General features: G+C 37.9%; 1 protein-coding gene across 5 annotated transcripts in view; it reads right to left on the bottom strand.

The window, feature by feature from the left end:
* LOC126174086 (uncharacterized) overlaps positions 1 to 20,481 on the bottom strand; it is a 258,315-nt gene that overhangs the window by 3,020 nt on the left and 234,814 nt on the right. The gene's annotated exons all lie outside the window — the stretch shown is intronic.

Below are 20,481 nucleotides of genomic sequence, written 5' to 3'. Positions count from 1 at the left end.
GTGCCTTGATGAACATATTTATATGATATGCACGTTCTCAGGACCACAGGATCCTGAACTTTTGTTGAGATGAAAGCTAAGCCCCTTCTGCTCTATTGTAAGCTCTGCAAAACTGATGCAGATTGAGATGCTCCTAATATGGGAGACGCAATGCATAGATAAGTCCTATAGTCCATGAATATAACATGGCATCCAACTGAGGACAAAAGTACCTTATTACTTCATACATTGAAAATAACTCTTCGTGGTTGTAAGCACTCCTGTTCTGCTGTGTGAACAAAATGTGAATGGCTGCTATGCATCTTTAACTTGATGTTACGTTCCAGTAGCAAAGTGGCTGGCATCCAGCACCAGTGCAAGTCACACATCTTGCACAAGATGAGGAAGCAATGCTGAATCAGCAGTGATGCCATATCCAATTCTTGTGTCCACTGAATGGGAGTAATTCCTTCTGTCTTGGAATCTGTGAGTGCAGCAGTCAGTGGTTTTTACAGTGCTGCCATGTGAGGTAGAAGCTAATGATAAAACTGAGTGCCCCAAGAAAGCATTGTAGCTCTTTAATTGCTTCTGGCTGGCAAATTCGACTGGTATTATCCACCTTCTCTGGTAAGAGTGAAGATCTTGCTGAAGAAATAAAGTGCCCCAAGAATGTGACCTGTGGTTCACTGAAAATTAGTGTACTAAAATGTTCAAGGCATTGGAAAACTCTTGTTAAGTACTTTGGTACTGTCCTTCCGTGGCTGAGAAGCAAGAACATTGTCCAAGTAGGCAAAACAAATGGAAAGTCTTCAAAGAATGCAGTTGATAGATTGTCACCATGATTGTGCAACGTTTTGTAAGTTGGACGTTATAAATAACTCTCAAAAAGGCTAAAGTGGCTGTTTTTGGAATAGCTTTCCCCACCACTGGGCACATTTCAGATCACTGAACACAATTGTGTCATCATATTCTCTCAAATGTGGCACTTAATATCAGTTTGGTACTGTCTGTGCATTTAGCATGTATTAAGTGCCAAATGGCCACCTTGTGCCAACCTGTTTTGGAACTACTGTAGGTGGACTTGCAATAATCAAGGGCTGCCTGAGAGCCAGATGATACCTTTATGCAATGTTCCATTGAAGTCACCCTTCACTATAGTTAAGTGGTGTGGCAAAAGGCATCACTTGGTGTGAAACAGGCAGACCAGGTGTAGTTTTAATATAATACATTGTGCTGTGGTATAATTCTTGTGGTTCACCAGGGAGCCAAGTAATTGTCAGACATTGGCCCAGTAATTTGGAAAACTTGCCAATCTCTTGAATAAGTTTAATATAGGACATTAGAGTCCTGATGGAATCCTGTGGTGGTGAACTAGTAATGATGTTACGTTGATCAGTCATAACCCAGCAAAATCTAGTAGCAGCTGGTAACACAACATGAAGTGAGCTCCAATGATAGGCTGTATGATGCCGTGACAGTGAAATCCCAATTGAAAGCACATAGCAAGCCAAAATCAATCTGCATCTGTTTTATACCATAACTATGGAGGAATGATTGTCAGCTGACAGGATGGTGGTAAGTAATTGTCAGACATTGGCCCAGTAATTTGGAAAACTTGCCAATCTCATGAATAAGTTTAATATAGGTGGTAAGTGTTGGTGGTAAGTAATTGTGTAGAAGATGACATGGAAAAACATGTTAGTCTGAACATGTATCACAAGGAATTTCAATTTGAACCTTCTGAAAGGCTGTTCGGCAAATGGATGCACCTGCATCTGGTTGCTGTTGGCTTTTTGGCATGCACGAGGTGATATACATTTCCTTGCCTGAACCACAAACTTTCTCTGGAACCAACAAGTTGCAGAAGACTGAGCCATATCATCAAATGGCAGTGAGTTGACTTTCAAATGAATACGAGAAAATGAGTAGTATCCACTTGTATAGCGGCTAGCAGTGTGATGTGTTAGCAGCTCATTCACTTTATGCAGCTTATAGTATCTACCTTACTGGATGAGCAGTCAGAGACCGATTGTGTAATAATAGGCTGTTACACACTGTTACAGTGGGTGACTGCTATGATGCTGACAGGCAGCAGAGTTAGAGCATGCTGAATGTGATCAGCTAACTCCACTACCGTGTCCAATGGTTTCTTAGTCTGGCTTGTAATTACCACCTATAATTGGGCCAGAGGTAGGCCAGCCCAGAACATGCAAGAAAAACAAAGTATCCAGGACAGTTCTCATGGCAACCACTCTGCATATGTAAGTACTTGCCATACCTGCTGTTCCTTGGATGTGGTAACATGTTGAATTAGTTTGAATTTAAGCTTGTGGCAACTCAGTTTCCAGAAGTGCTGGTACATATAACAGCAAAACTCACAGCATCTGAAGAAGATGACTGGCTCAGCTGTCAAAATATTGTGCATAAAATAGAAACTTGTCAGAATGTCTGGAACCACACTATTCAGCAACTGCACCAAGAAAATCTGAGAAATTACTCTGGTTTCCTGATATCCACACCACCTACTACTGGAGGTAACTAACATCCACTTCATGTATGAAGTCAGGACCACTGTGTGTAATTCTTATTACAGAGGCCACAATTTATGGAAGATAAGTTCTTAGAAAATATTCAAGAGCCAACCAACACATTTTTTACATTGAAATATTGGATTACCCCCACATAGCCTCTGCATATCAGCATTGCTTGATTACTTGTCTTGTATTTAACTCAAGTGCAGTTAGCCATTGTCAGTGATATTTCTTCTATTACTGTTGCCTCGTGATGGAGCACTGCTACCCATAATCTTCGTTACTATCCATACACTATTCAGTTTCACACCCTCCTCCTTTTCGTTAAAATTATTAGCATGTTTAGTAATCCTATTGCCTCTCTACATGGCTTATTGTAGTACCCTCTTTCGGCAGTCAGGACCTGAATCTTATCGAATTGAATCACAGTCTCCTGAGTACAAAATGTATTCCACAACAGATAATCTGTCTGATTCTCCCACTGCACAGTTGTCAATATGTTCTCCTAACCATTTTTCCACCATTCTTTTTGTAGTAACCACGTACATCTCCACAATTACATGGTGTCCTGTAAATCTCAATTTTTTCAGCAATTTGTGACAATCTTTGGTTGACATTTGGTGTTACTGTAGATTTTGGATAAGTTTGCAGAATACAGCAACATTCTACTTCAAGTTGCATCCTATGCAATCAGTAACACATTTAATGCATTTTGCAGATGGCTCTACATTGTCATGATCTTTACATATAGTGTTAATACTGTTTTTGTCAGCAAATGAATACCCATTCTTGAACAAAAGATTGGTGAGGTATTCCAGTTCTGCATTGAACAGCTTCAATTTACACATGTTTCACTCTTTATTGATAATGTTTATACACCACCACATTTTTACTATGGACAATAATTGAATCCTGGTGTAGGTAATGGTGTGTGTGTGTGGGGGGGGGGGGGGGGGAGCAGGATTTCTTGAAGACTAACTCATCTGGAAAATGTAATCTTCCATCTATCCCCACTTCCATAGTGAAATAAATCATCTTCAGATTAATCTCATTGAGAAAGGGGAGAGAGGGAGACCTAGTTCCTCTTTACCTGTCTCCACAACACAAATATATATTCACATAACAGAACTAGATGTTTGATTTTTTGGTGGCAGAATTTAAAGTATATATTTGTGAGACAGTATTTAAACAAATCTGCAATATTGAAGGAAAAAACTAATTTTCATTCCACAGTGTGCTCTGGTTTGTAACCCCATGGTAGATTAAAACTGTGTGCCAGAGTGGAACTCAATCATGAGATTTTTGCCTTTCACCGGTAAGTGCTTTACAAATAGAGATATTCAGGCAAGACTCACGACACATCCTCTCATCTTTACTTCCACCAGTACATCATCTCATATCTTTCAAACATCACAGAAGTTGTACTGCATACCTTGCTGGACTAACACTCCTCTAAGGAAGGATATAGTGGAGACACAGCCTAGCCACAACCTAGAGGCTTGTTTACAGAACGACTTTTCACTCTGAAATGGAGTGTGCACTGATTTGAAACTTCCTGGCAGAGTAAAACTGTCATCCTGGGACATTTTCCTTTCACAGACAAGAGATCTACTGATTGAGCAACTAAGCATGACCCACGACCCATTCTCACAGTGCTACTTCCACTAGTACATCATCTCCTAGCTTCAAAACTTCAAGGAATTTCTACTGCAAATATCTTAATATCTTGTGGGACTAGCACTCTTGAAACAAAGGGTACTGTGGAGACATGGCTTAGCCACAGTCCTGGTCTAGCACACAGTTTTAAACTCTAAGGAAGTTTCATATCAGCACACATCCCACTGCAGAGCCATATTTCTGCAGCATCCTTTCTTCTAGGGTGCTAGGCCTGCAAGACATGCAGAACTCTGTGAATTTTGGAAGGTAGGAAATGGGGTACTGGTAAAAGTCAAGCGGTGACACAGTTTTAATCTGTCTAGAAGTTTCAAGTTTCAATTAGACTGCTACTTTGGGATTGAGGAGGGGGGTGGGAGGACGACAACTGGTTCCTCAGTTATGTTGAATAGCTGCTAATGGTAACTTAATATGTTCTTGATTGTACTGAGAATTTGTTGTAGAAAATATTTAAGTACATTGGCAATGACAGATCCCTGTTGACAAGATATTACTGCATGTCATGCAGCTTTACAATTTACACCACTATTTGCCCAATATTTTCAGTCTTTGAATATAAAAATGCAGATAATTTATAGAAGTTTATTTTTATATTCCTAACAGATTGGTGCGGATTCCTAGTTTCTTGTCCCATGTTAGATTTATTGAATGTCTACCCAACACCTGGACAAGAAAGAATACTGACGAAATTTTTTTTTATTTTTATCGTTTTTATGAAAATACACAATTTAGTGAAATTCACTGTCAGCAACAAAAACCATTGGAAAATATGTGTCCTAGGAAGTGACTATCAGTCATAAGACTTCTGCTAGATTACATTTATCTCCTTTACACAATATTCTTGCTACTGAATAAATACAGTGTTATTCTAAATGATGAACACATTTTCGAAACTTTGTATTTATTCAAGTACAAATCCAAAATGAACAAGATTTATACCAATGAAAAGAGGAAGTTTCAAAGTTTTTTTTCATAATGTTTGATATCAATTAAATAAATTTAATAATTTGTAATTAATTAGTTTTTAATAATTATTTAATGATTAGAAATGTGGTAACTTATAAATGTTCAGTGTGGCCACTGTTGGCAGCACGGCAAACATCAATGCAGTAGCCAAACTCATCCCACACACGCTAAAGCGTATCTGCTGTTACTGAGTGCATAGCAGCATGATCCGGTTCCGCAGATTGTTCAGAGTGGTTGGTAGAGGTGGGACGTAAACAGCTTCCATCACATAACCCCATAAGAAACAGTCACAGGGTGTGAGTTCAGGAGATCTTGGTGGGCAGAAGTGCAGAGCCAGGTCCTGAAGTCCCCTGCGACCGATCCAGCACTGAGGAAGGGAGTCATTCAAGAAGCCTCGTACATCTTGGTGCCAATGGGGCAGAGCTCCATCCTGTTGGAAAATTATGTCCTGGAAATCTTCTATAACGTGTTCCAACGTGTCCAGATATGTGATTCCCATTACAGTTCTTTCCGCAAAGAAAAATGGTCCATAAACCTTTGTACGAGATATGGCACAGAACACATTGATCTTCAGTGAGTCTCTTTCATGTTGCAATGGTGAATGTGGATTTTCTGAACCCCATATGTGAATACTGTGTCTGTTGACTTTTCCACTAAGGTGGAATGTCCTTCATTGCTAAAAATTACACACTGTAGAAATGCGTCATCCTCCATCTTTGCTAGCACAATTTATAATTGTTAGGGCTTGTACAGCAAACACCGTCTCTGAACTTTCCATACAGTTGGTTGGGGGTGTTCTAAGTTCTTGACTGGTTCTATTGGCAGACTTACTGGGACTGCGCACAAAACTTTCTTGAATCTGTCGGACATCATCCTCTGACACACATGATTGGCCCGTGCTTATTCCTTTGCACACACTCTCAGTCTGTTTAAATTGCTTAAACCAACAGCTAATGCTTTTGCGAGTTGGTGGTTGAATACCGAATTTGGTGTGAAATACCTGCTGCACTACAATTTGCAACTCACTTTTTGCGAACTCAATAATGCAGAAAACCTTGGGCTCCACATTCACTATCTCATGCTCAACTGACAGTGAAACAGAATGAAGGCCCTATTGCTGCACAAACTCTACTGGCTGCTTCTGAAAACATCACCGCCCACCCGCCTCCACCCACCTAAAATTTTGAAACTTCCTCTTTTCATTTGTATAAAGCTTGTTTAGTTTTGGATTTGTACATGAATACATATGAATTTTTGAAAATGGGTCCGTCATTTAGAATAACCCTGTATTTTATTTGCTTTAGGTTTCAAAAGAATTACGTATGGTAACAGGGAACCAAAATATACAGAATAAGTCAACACTTTTGTCTTTAGATCAACATAATGATTCCTCAAGAGCAAAACACGATTAAATGAGCTTCTTGTATGATAAGTTTCACCAACTCTAATTTCATGTCTAGTACTTTGGAGGTCTGTAACATATGAGAAAAATAAATCTTGTGTTTTTTAAGGTTCCAATCTAAGATAAAATATTGCTTACATATAACAGAAAGACTATTTTTGGGTTATCTTTCTTATGGCCACTTTTTGTTTCACCAGTGCAGGTCAAAGTTTCACATGAAATCTATTACTCAGGATACCTGTTCAAGCCAAAGTTGATGTGTAAATGACTAAACTTTCCTTTTAAATGTTCTGGTCCAATCTGGTTCTAACAACTTCAGTACACTGCTCTGCTCGAATGTTGGTATGTACAGGCGTTCAATAAACACAATGACCAAATAATCCATATTTTTCATACACATTTCCCATTACAAAGTGTAACTGTACATTTCTCCACCTGTATGGTGAACTGAGTTGTAGAATGATATAGAAATACATCAAGTGTAGCAGTTCCATGAGACTAAAGATTGGGAAGCCACAGGTCAACCAGCTGTATTAGTTGACAGAGAGTTTCATGAAGCAACAATGGCAGTGTATGCAAAATTTTAGTTTTTGATTATAAAAAATTGGTTGTGTTAAGCAAATATTTAAAGTGGAACACAGTTTTCTTTCAAATTAATGGCAAGGTATCGTAAAAATTCCGCCAGCATAATTTGCATGAATACGAAAACAACATAAAAGCTTACCAGAATATCGATAATTCCAAGTTCTTCAGGTGATGTATGCAATCCTCTGAGCTACTTTTCTATCACAGGTTGTAAGAAAACTGACTGTCTTGCAATATATTTTTTCCGTAGTACGATTATCAAGATGGTTGGAGAAGATTTTGCAAGGTAAAAAAAAAATCCCATCAAGAAAACAATAGTGGTAGAAATACGGAGAATAAAAAGAAAAAAGTTATGTCAACACAATTAACTCGTCATAATTGGGGTTCACAGTGATGTAGAATTTTTTTGAAGAGCTTTATATCTGCCAATAACTGTAGATATTGTTTATGTCATAATTGCAGTTTTGGCCTTAAGGGCAGTAAGTAGTAGTACAGCCATTATCTAGTGGTGCTGTGTGCTTCAGCACATGTCAAACTGTAAATCCTCTGATATGTATACATACCGTCCAAAATTATAAAAATGCAGCAGCATTGAAGGAGTGTAAAGCTCCTTACACTATGAAATGATGTCAAGTGCATGAATTACTGCCAATGCTAACATCATTAACACAAACTACAGTACACTGTTGTTCTTACATACTGTTTACATGTGGACTGAGACAATTGGTGTAAAAATAAATTAACAAAATATGCAAACATCAGTTTACTGTGATTTGTGTTAAGGATGTTAACACTGGCAATAATTCGTGTAATTAAAATCATTTCACTTTGTATAGAGCTTCATACTTGGTCAATGCTGCTGTATTTTTACAGTGAAAAGGCTCAGATCAGATAATTAAATGTGTACATGACAGAGGATTTTTGAGCTTGGCTCCAGCGGCCAGAGACTATTCGTGTGTGTGAGTTGCATTTGTGTGTGTTTGTGTGTGTGTGTGTGTGTGTGTGTGTGTGTGTGTGTGTTGTCTAATTTTGACAAAGGCCTTGTTGACCAAAAGCTAACTTTCTGACAGTTTTTTGTTGTGCCTTTCTGCAACTCAGTATCTCTGCTACATGGTGAATACTATCTTTTTAACTATATTGTTACTGTCCATAGAGGTTTTTAAAGTCTGAGATGTGTTGAAGCAAAATCTTTTGCGGTAGCACTTGATAATGGCCTTAAGACTGAAATTGGAATTGTGAAATAAACTAACTCTGCGTGTCATTTAAAAAATGTAACAACATGCTTGTGGTTAAATGCAAGGATGGTGTTTAATACAGAAGACTATAGCAAATACCAAAAGAGGTGATGAACGCAGCAGAAGTCAAGTCAATCAAATACGTTCAATGAGAAATATTTTGAGAGTGAAAAAGCATACAGAGAGTAGATTTCACATTTGGAAAGTAGGACTACAGTGGTTCTAGAAAAACAAACTCAAGGAACAAAATAAAGTAATATATAACCATACTGACTGTTTTTTTAACTGTGATTACTTCTAAAAATAACCACTATCATTTGACTTAGTCTCCTCATACAACACATTATTTAATGTAAGCACATACTTATCATCTTAATGATAATACTTATCCACTTAATGATAATATTGCCAGTGCCTGGAACATGGTGTTATTTAGCCTAACACCTGTTCTCATATCATACATCATTGTCATTTACAGTAAATGCAAACTACATAATTAATACACATAACAATAATACTGACATAAGTGAATCAGTACTTGGTTATTTACACTAATTTTTCTATGCCAGTAATTGCCTGATGATGAAGAAATGTTGAAATGTTTAACTCGAACAAGTTATTCAATATTTGTGAGCAAACTGTAACTTTCCATATTTTTGTGTGCCTATTGACTGATCAACTGTTCCACATTACTCCAACTTTTCAGTCTTGTTTACATGCTTATCCATCACTCAACACCTCAGGAGGTATGGCGATTTGTTAACTTTACCATTTCCATTATTGGCAGTTGTCAATTATTTGACACAGAGTAATATTGTAATGCATTGATTTCATCAGTGTTATTGGTGATTATTGTGAATATGGGCAGGATAGTAGAATATTATAAAAGCAGTGATATTAATATTAGGATATTTGGCAATGAAGAGAGAATCTGTAAAAATCTAAGCAGCAGAGGAGACATTGATTTAAAGCCCATGGATATTTTAAAATCTGGGCTGCCAAACTAGGCTCTGATGTTAGAAAGAAATGTGCAAGGATGAGAAGTGGTCACAATTAGAGAGTATTAATTGTTTCTTAATACTTTGAGGTTTCTGATTGCAAACATTACATCAACTAGCACTAAATAGACATTTGGCTAGGAGTATTTGCAGGAAATTCCATGTTAAATCAATCACATTCTCCACTTAATCAATCATCAATCAGTTATTAATCAGTCATCAATCAAGAAATGAAATAATTATGTAAAACTGAGTGAAGAGTTAAGAAGTAAGAATCTGGATGATATGAGAAGAGCATTTCTCAACTCTCAATTTTCTTGTTTGGATAGTCTACAGAGTGAAATATTTTGTGCTTGACAAGCCTTAAAGAGATAAGAATATAAGATAATATGGAATTGTTTGTCACTGTCTGAAAGCAGGAGCTACAGGATATTTCTTTAGAAATTAAAGGCAATGAAATTTGGTGTGGGCAGAAAATTATATGCTTTAAAAGATGTATAATAGAATTCCACCCCCCCCCCACCCCCTCCCCACCCCCAAGAACCATGGACCTTGCCGTGGGTGGGGAGGCTTATGTGACTTAGCGATACAGATAGCCATAGAGTAGGTACAACAACAACAGAAGGGTATCTGTTGAGAGGCCAGACAAATGTGTGGTTCATGAAGAGGGGCAGCAGCCTATTCAGTAGTTGCAGGGGCAAGAGTCTGGATGATTGACTGATCTGGCCTTGTAACACTAACCAAAACAGCCTTTCTGTGCTGGTGCTGCAAACGGCTGAAACCAAAGGGAAACTTACATTCGTAATTTTTCCCGAGGGCATGCAGCTTTACTGTATGGTTACATGATAATGGCGTGTCTTGGGTAAAATAGTCCCTCATTCAGGTCTCTGGGCGGGGACTACTCAAGAGGGCGTTGCTATCAGGAGAAAGAAAACTGGATTAATACGGATCGGAGCGTGGAATGTCAGATCCCTAAATTGGGCAGGTAGGTTAGAATATTTAAAAAGGGAAATGGATAGGTTAAAGTTAGATATAGTGGGAATTAGTGAAGTTCAGTGGCAGGAGGAACAAGACTTTTGGTCAGGTGAATACAGGGTTATAAATACAAAATCAAATAGGGGTAATGCAGGAGTAGTTTTAATAATGAATAAAAAAATAGGAGTGCGGGTAAGCTACTATAAACAGCATAGTGAACGCATTATTGTGGCCAAGATAGACATGAAGCCCATGCCTACTACAGTAGTACAAGTTTATATGCCAACTAGTTCTGCAGATGATGAAGAAATTGATGAAATATATGATAAGATAAAAGAAATTATTCAGGTAGTGAAGGGAGACGAAAATTTAATAGTCATGGGGGACTGGAATTCAAGAGTAGGAAAAGGGAGAGAAGGAAACATAGTAGGTGAATATAGATTGGGGGTAAGAAATGAAAGAGGAAGTCGTCTGGTAGAATTTTACACAGAGCATAACTTAATCATAGCTAACACTTGGTTCAGGAATCATAAAAGAAGGTTGTATACATGGAAGAAGAGTGGAGATACTTACAGATTTCAGATAGATTATATCATGATAAGACAGAGATTTAGGAACCAGGTTTTAAATTGTAAGACATTTCTAGGGGCAGATGTGGACTCTGACCACAATCTGTTGGTTATGAACTGTAGATTAAAATGGAAGAAACTGCAATAAGGTGGGAGTTTAAGGAGATGGGGACCTGGATAAAGTGACTAAACCAGAGGTTGTACAGAGTTTCAGGGAGAGCATAAGGGAACAATTGACAGGAATGGGGGAAAGAAATACAGTAGAAGAAGAATGGGTAGCTCTGAGGAATGAAGTAGTGAAGGCAGCAGAGGATCTTGTAGGTAAAGAGACGAGGGCTAGTAGAAATACTTGGTAACAGAAGAAATATTGAATTTAATTGATGAAAGGAGAAAATATAAAAATGCAGTAAATGGAGCAGGCAAAAAGGAATACAAACGTCTCAAAAATGAGATCGACAGGAAGTGCAAAATGGCTAAGCAGGGATGGCTAAAGGACAAATGTAAGAATGTAGAGGCTTACTGCCTACAGGAAAATTAAAGAGAACTTTGGAGTAAAGAGAGCCACTTGTATGAATGTCAAGAGCTCAGATGGAAACCCAGTTCTAAGCAAAGAAGGGAAAGCAGAAAGGTGGAAGGAGTATATAGGGGTTCTATACAAGGGCGATGTACTTGAGGACAATATTGTGGAAATGGAAGATAATATAGATGAAGATGAAATGGGAGATACGATACTGCATGAGGAGTTTGACAGAGCACTGAAAGACCTAAGTCAAAACAAGGCCTCGGGAGTAGACAACATTCCATTAGAACTACCAACGGCCTTGGGAGAGCCAGTCCTGACAAAACTCTACCATCTATCGAGCAAGATGTATGAGACAGGCGAAACGCCCTCAGACGTCAAGAAGAATATAATAATTCCAATCCCAAAGAAAGCAGTTGTTGACAGATGTAAAAATTACTGAACTATCAGTTTAATAAGTCACAGCTGCAAAATACTAACGTGCATTCTTTACAGACGAATGGAAAAACTGGTAGAAGCCAACCTCTGGGAAGATCAGTTTGGATTCCGTAGAAATGTTGGAACATGTGAGGCAATACTGACCTTACGACTTATCTTAGAAGAAAGGTTAAGGAAAGGCAAACCTATGTTTCCAGCATTTGTAAACTTAGAGAAAGCTTTTGACAGTGTTGACTACTTACAATTTGTACAGAAACTAGATGGCAGTTATAAGAGTCGGGGGGCACAAAAGCGAAGCAGTGGTTGGGAAGGAAGTGAGACAGGGTTGTAGCCTCTCCCCGATGTTACTTAATCTGTATATTGAGCAAGCAGTAAAGGAAACAAAAGAAAAATTCAGAGTAGATATTAAAATCCATGGAGAAGAAATAAAAACTTCGAGGGGCGCCGATGACATTGTAATTCTGTCAGAGACAGCAAAGGACTTGGAAGAGCAGTTGAATGGAATGGACAGTGTCTTGAAAGGAGGATATAAGATGAACATCAACAAAAGCAAAACAAGGATAATGGAATGTAGTCGAATTAACTCAGGTGATGCTGAGAGAATTAGATTAGGAAATGAGACACTTAAAGTAGTAAATGAGTTTTGCTACTTGGGGAGCGAAATAACTGATGATGGTCAAAGTAAAGAGGATATAAAATGTAGACTGGCAACGGCGAGGAAAGTGTTCCTGAAGAAGAGAAATTTATTAACATTGAGTATAGATTTAAGTGTCAGGAAGTTGTTTCTGAAAGTATTTGTATGGAGTGTAGCCATGTATGGAAGTGAAACATGGATGATAAATAGTTTGGACAAGAAGAGAATAGAATCTTTCGAAATGTGGTGCTACAGAAGAATGCTGAAGATTAGACGGGTAGATCACATAACTAATGAGGAGGTATTGAATAGAACTGGGGAGAAGAGGAGTTTGTGGCACAACTTGACAAGAAGAAGGGAGCGGTTATTAGGACATGTTCTGAGGCATCAGAGGATCACAAATTTAGGATTGGAGGGCAGCGTGGACGGTAAAACTAGTAGAGGGAGACCAAGAGATGAATACACTAAGCAAATTCAGAAGGATGTAGGTTGCAGTAAGTACTGGGTGATGAAGAAGCTTGCACAGGATAGAGTAGCATGGAGAGCTACATCAAACCAGTCTCAGGACTGAAGACCAGAACAACACAACAATAGAATTGCAGTGATTTGATGTGAGGGCTGCATATTACCAAAATAACATACCTTTTCTCCTAGGAAAAAGTGATCCTGTACGCCATTTGAAATTATCATTGGATCAATCACACAATCAAGAAGTCAGCAGAAAACACTCATGTGCAGTGTATCCTAGGAACTAAGTGTGGTGCTCTGTAGATTGTTGGAACTTATGGAAGTCACCGTTGCAACACTTTGTTAATTATAGCATTTCCCTTTTTTTCCTGTGTAAGTTCAAGATTAGTGTAAATATTTCAATAAAAAAGTGAAATGAATGACAACAGATGTGCATATGATTCGTAAATCCTTCATTGCTTGTGTCAGGTTGATGTAACCTGAGAATTTTTTCTTCCGTAGCTGATCTTTGACATGGTGAGAAATTCTTCCTTTGTGTGGTTTTCTCTTGAGTGCTACTTAATACCACAGTTGTCCTCAGTGTTTCATTGTTACTGTGTGTTTCCATCTATTTCACTCCATATTTCAGCAATGTGACCAAACGTGTCTGCCTATGTGCTGTTCAGTATTCCAGTGAAATGATCCAACACGAGAATTTACATATGCTTTCTGTCATTGTCTTTCATGTACATCAAATCACAAGTAAATCTGTTGTTATCACTTTTCTGTCTAGTTACATGCTCTTAGGAAGTATTCATGAAATACACGGAAGTTTTAAACATTATTTATCATGTCCTTTCAGAAAATATCTAAGTTTCTTATGATGATGAACTCCGATACTCCTTGACAGAGCGTAGGGGAATGATGCGGGAGACCCACACCTCCGTATTAGGCAAGGTCCTAGTGGAGGTGGTTTGCCATTGCTTTCCTCCGACCGTGATGGGGATGAATGATGATGATGATGACACAACACCCAGTCATCTTGGGGCAGGAAGGTTCAGAATATGGAGAAGGCAATGTTGAAATAAATTAGCATGATATGGCTTCAGATGTTGTTGCTTCAATCTTTGAATTCAGTTGTGAGAAAAGATTGCTGTATGAGTAAAGATGGGCAGACTTAATTGCATACAAAATGAGTTAGTCATAGATGAAGATCCGAAAGCCATAATATCATTTCTCATAAGTTCTTTCACACTGCTTGTAACACCAAAGACTCCAGTCGAAGTATTTTCTCTTTAGTTTGATGATAACTTGATGGACTGTATTGTTGTGTACACTAATATGCATATAATGAATATTCATGGACAGCTTGAGAGATCTCATGATACGCAAAATACAGCCTGTAAGGAGGTGAATACCTTTCTGGATCTCCTGCTATAGGCAGGAACTTACAGAGCTTGCAAACTCCATTTCAGAGACAAATAGTATGCAGATGGGTCTGATGTATTTGCAGTTACTATGCCATACAGAAGATTCCTGTATATGCTTTGATGATAACAGCACAAGAGACTGAGAAGTGTGAACTTGCAAGATAAATATTTGAGGTGTGACAGTTGATGAGCAATTAATTCTATTTTGAGTGTTAACCCTCTGACAATACCTGCCAAAAGAGCCAAAGAAATAAGGCAAAAAACATTTTGCTTTGTTAGACTCTACAACATTTTATCTTACAAACTAAGATATATATGTAGGCACACAGCCAAATGTTCCTTTCAACAAATTGAACATATTCCTGTAGAAGGTGTACAAATATAATTGTTGACAATATATACCACCATGCCTCTTGCAAGAATTCTATTGGAAAGTGGTTGACATTAGTAGGAACATTATGAAAGAACAAACAAAATATTCCCCACAATTTTTGCCAAATAAACAAAGAACTGTAGCTTTATACCTGTTTGGTTTTATGCAAGACATAAAAATGGTGTAGCATGTTCCAGCCAAATCACAATCCGCTGTACTCATGTCCATGGTGCATAATGATGGAAAGACTAATATAAACTCTTGGAAAAAGCCATAAATTACAATCTTTTACAACCATACAAAAAGTGGAACGTACACTTGTGATCAGTTATTTAGTAATTAAAACATTGACAGTAGAACAAGAAGATGCCCTGAAGCAGTGTTCTTTCATTTGGTAACTGTGTCTGCTCTGAATTCATAAAGCCTTTAGAAACTGAGCTCTTGTAGTGAATTTCCAAGATGTTAATTTCTGGAGAATCTGGTTACGAACTTAACTAATCAACTATGCTGTCCAAAGGATGTACATTTCTTACATACTCTGAAATCTAAAACAAAATTTATGCTTTATCTAGCAGAGAAAGGAATTGGTTCCGGCACAAAAGAATGTGAAGAACAAGACCAGCTACCATTCCCTACCAAGAGAAGAAGGTGTCACATGTGCTTAAATGTGAATGTCAGCAAACATTCCACAGTGTGTGTGGTTCTTTCCAGACATGGATATATAAAGCACACTAAAGTGATATGCACATCCTGAGAAGATTACTATAAAGAATGAACATTTTATACCTTGTAATGTGTAAAATATTATGCCCATCTTAAAAGGACAGTGAAGCTTCATCTTAAAAAATCAGTTATTTGGAAATAAAAGATGACCAAAATATCACTGAAATCAATTATTCTTGTAAAAGGATGTAAAGAAGTATATTTTAAATTATTATCTCAATGGGATGATGGAGTATTGTGTTCCTTGTGCTTTAGATTCAGGTCAAATAGACCAAACATGAGTTCTTTTGTATTACAGTATTCTGCAACTGCTTTAAGGGTTAAACAGTAAAACTGTTAATGCAATAAATATTTAATTACTGGATATTATAAGAAAATATTCATTCCTAAACATAAAAAAGTACATTTTGATTGTCTCAAGTCTGAATTAAAATGGAAATCTATCTCATGTAAGAAAATCAACAAACTAACTCTCTGCTGAAACTAAAAACATTCCAATAACATACATGCATTACTATCTAAGAAAACTCCTACTGGAAAAACTATTTGACTGACCATTAAAATTGCAAGAACATTAAGGCAGTGCACAAACATTTCAACACACCTGTACAAAGTAGGTAGGAGTAATGCCAGCTACAGTATGTATACAAGAAAAGATTATGGAGAAAGTTTATCATTCAGAAATCACATCTGAAATTTGGTTGTTTCTGAGAAGATTGTATGTTATCCCTAGTCTAAAAAGGAAAAAGTCTACCAGCAAGTGTCAGAATTGAACAGTAGTAGGGTCACAGCATATAGAGAATGTTCTATCATTTCAAAATATTGCAGCTCAGGATCCCATGACTTTGATGTGAATATGGAAGCAATGGTTCAGGAGGGCCATACTTGACACCATGCAACATCTTAGCAGCCTCATGTTTACAGAAAGGCAAGTTTTCACTCCGATAGATATGTGTGGAACATCACAGCCAGTCAGCATGACAACCATTGTTGCAGCTTCCTTTGGCATAGTAGCAGAGACTATGGTGCTGACAGTAGTGCATCTGACAACACTAGACACAGGAAAAACGTCATGCTGTCTTCATGGATGAGTCCTGGTTCTGTGTACAGCATCACAGTGGACATATGAACATATGGAGGCTCCGATGTTAACATACTGACAGATTGCATTTGACGTCGCCATATGGACCCAACACCTACCATAATGGGGAATCATTGGGTATACAATGTGATTACCTCTGGTTCACATACCCAGCAATTTGGATAGCTCAGCTATAACATTTTTGATGTGTTAAGGCCAATGTGACAACAAGATAAGGACATGTGCCTTCCTGTCCTGAATTAACTCTCTACGGAGGTTGTTAGACTGTTGCTCTGACCTGCACATTCTTCCATCTGTCTCTCTGGTCACTTCCCAGTGAATGCAACTGATGAAATCTGGCACAAAGTTAAAGGAGAATGTATTGAATTGGTCATATCTGTCACCCGAGCTCAGTTTGACTTGATGTCCAGCCGAGTTACAGTCACTCTTCTTGCCAAAGGTTGCAGCTCCCTGTACTACATGTCATATACCCCCCCCCCCCCCCCCACACACACACACAAAAACCAGCTACAAATTTTGTCATGTATTCTGTATTCTTCCTACTGTATTTTATATGCACAGTAGGTCAAATTTCATAATTTTCTGTCCTTTTTGTTCTGCAATTTCAATTATTAACACGGTACTTGCACACTAAGCCAGTATTCACATGTGTTACAGTAAAATAAAAGAATTGACCAATTAAATATTTATTCACAGTGGTATACAGAAGCAACTGTGCAACATACCCAAACTAAATTTAAATTTGCTTAGCACTGTTCTTTTTAATATTGTTTGATATTATCCTGTTGTTGTTGTCTCTATCCTGTACAAGCCCCTTCATCTTCGAGTAACTACTGCAAACTACACACTTCTGAATCAGCTTAGTGTATTCATCTCTTGCTCTCCCTCTAAAATTTTTACCCTCAAAGTTTCTCTTCAGTACTAAATTTGTGATCCCTTGACGCCTCAGAAAATGTCCTACCAAACAATCGGTACATCTAGTCAAATTGTGCCACAAATTCCTCTTCTCCCAATTCTGTTCAGTAACTCCTCATTAGTTATGTGGTCTACCCATCTAATCTTCAGCTTTCTTCTGAAGCACCACATTTCAAAAGCTTGTATTCTCTTCTTGTCTACACTATTTATCATTTATGTTTCACATCCATACATGGCTACACTCCATACAAAAACTTTCAGAAAAGATTTCCTGACCACTTAAATCTATACTCTGTGTTAACAAATTTCTCTTCTTCTGAAATGCTTTCCTTGCTGTAGCCAGTCTCCATTTTATATCCTCTCTACTTCAACCATCATCTGTTATTTTTCTCCCCAAATAGCAAAACTCATCTACTACTTTAAGTGTCTCATTTCCTAATTTAATTCCCTCAGAATAACCCGATTTAATTCAACTACATTCCATTATCCACATTTTGCTTTTGTTGATCTTCATCATATCCTCCTTTCAAGACACTGTCCATTATGCTGAACAACTCTTCCAAGTCATTAGCTGCTTATGACAGAATAACAATGTCATTGGCAAACCTCAAAGCTTTTATTTCTTCTCCTTGGACTTTAATTCCTACTCTAAATTTATCTTTTGTTTCCTTTACTGCTTGCTTAATATATAGATTGAATAACATCATCAGGAATAGGTTACAGCCCTGTATCACTCCCTTCTCAACCACTGCTTCCCTTTTGTGCCCCTCCACTGTTATAACTGTCATCTGGTTTCTGTACAAATTGTAAATACCCTTTCGCTCCCTGTATTTTACCATTGCCAACTTCAGAATTTGAAAGAGAGTATTCCAGTCAGCATTGTCAAAAGCTTTCTCTAAGTCTACAAATGCTAGAAATGTAGGTTTGCCTTTCCTTAATCTATCTTCTAAGATGTCAGTATTGCCTCATATGTTCCAACATTTCTATGGAATCCAAACTGATCTTCCCCAAGGTCAGCTTCTATCCGTTTTTCCATTCATCCATAAAGAATGTGTGTTAGTATTTTGCAACTGTGATGTATTTAACTAATAGTTCAGTAATTTTCACACCTGTCAACACCTGCTTTCTTTGGAATTGGAATTATTACATTCTTCTTGAGGTATGATGGTGTTTCATGTGTCTCATACAGATTGCTCACCAGTGGAAGAGGCTGGCTCACCCAAGGCTATCAGTAATTCTAATGGAATGTTGTCTACTCCAGGGGGCTTTGTTTTGACTTAGGTCTTTCAGTGCTCTGTCAGATTCTTCACGTTGTATTACATCTCCCGTTTCATCTTCATCTATATTATCTTCCATTTCCATAATATTGCCCTCAAGTACATCACCCTTGTATAAACCCTCTATATACTCCTTCCACCTTTCTGCTTTCCCTTCTTTGCTTAAGACTGGTTTTCCATCTGAGCTCTTGATATTAATGCAGTTGGTTCTCTCCAAAGGTCTCTTTAATTTTCCTGTAGGCAGAATCTATCTTACCTTAGTGATATATGCTTCTACACCCTTACATTTGTTCTCTAGGCACCCACGCTTAGCCATTTTACACTTCCTGTCAATCTCATTTTTGAGACATTCGTATTCCTTTTCTCCTTCTTCATTTACTGAATTTTTATATTTTCTCCTTTCATCAGTTAAATTCAGTATCTCTTCCATCACCCAAGGGTTTCTACTAGCCCTCGTCTTTTTACCTGTTCATAACCAATAAATTGTGGTCAGAAGTCCAATCTGTCCCTGGAAATACCTTGTAATTTAAAACCTGGTTCCTACCTGAAACCCTACAGTGTCACCAGGCCTCTTCCGAGTATACACCCTTCTTTCATGATTTTTAAACTAAGTGTTAGCTTTGATTAGGTTATGCTCTGTGTAAAATTCTACCAGATGGCTTACTCTTTCAGTCCTTACCCCCAGTCCATATTCAACTACTAGTTTTCCTTTTCTTCCTTTTCCTATCATCGAGTTCCAGTCCCAAATGACTATTAAATTTTCATCTCTCTCAACTAACTGAATAATTTCTTTTATGGCATCATACATTGCTTCAATCTCTTCATCACCTGCAAAGGTAGTTCACGTATAAATTTGTACTACTGTGATGGACATGTTCCTATTTTTTCATTCATTATTAAACCTACTTCTGCATTATCCATATTTGATTTTGTGTTTATAACCCTGTATTCATCTGACCAAAAGTCTTGTTCCTCCTGCAACCAAACATCAGTAATTCCCACTATATCTAACTTAAATCTATCCATTTCCCTTTTTAAATTTTCTAACCCACCTGCTCGATTAAGGGATCTGACATTCCACACTCTGATCCATAGAAAGCCAGTTTTGTTTCTCCTAATAACGACATCCTCCTGAGTAGTCCCTGTTCAGAGATCTGAATGGGGGACTATTTTAGCTCCAGAATATTTTACGCAAGAGGATGCCATCATCATTTAACCATGCAGTAAAGTTCATGTGCACAGGAAAAATTGTGGCTTTAGTTTCCCCTTACTTTCAGCCATTCACAGTACCAGCACAGCATAGTCATTTTGGTTTATAGGTCAGACCAGTCAATCATCAAGACTGTTTCCCCTGCAACTACTGAAAAGGCTGCTGGCCCTCTTCAGGAACCACACATTTGTCTGGTCTCTCAACAGATACCCCTCCGTTGTGGCTGCAGCTGTGGTACAGCTGCCTGTATCGCTGAGTCAAGCAAGCCTCCCCACCAATGGCAAGGTCAATGTTTCATGGGGGGATGGGTGGGATATTATCCTAACAATAGCAAAATTGTGGTAGATTGTTGTTGGGAGAACCAACTGAATATGCTAATTACTATATTAGCCAGAAGTTATCGAAGGAAACCATGGTGGGTGAAATTAGAGTTCCCAATTGTGACTGGAACACATTTTCAATTATATAACTATTATGAAGCTTCTTAACTACAAATAA

Source organism: Schistocerca cancellata, chromosome 1, assembly GCF_023864275.1.
Source record: "Schistocerca cancellata isolate TAMUIC-IGC-003103 chromosome 1, iqSchCanc2.1, whole genome shotgun sequence".
Classification (NCBI taxonomy): Eukaryota; Metazoa; Arthropoda; class Insecta; order Orthoptera; family Acrididae; genus Schistocerca; species Schistocerca cancellata.
Note: the sequence above shows the minus strand (reverse complement) of the source record. Positions and strands in the feature narration are given on the sequence as shown.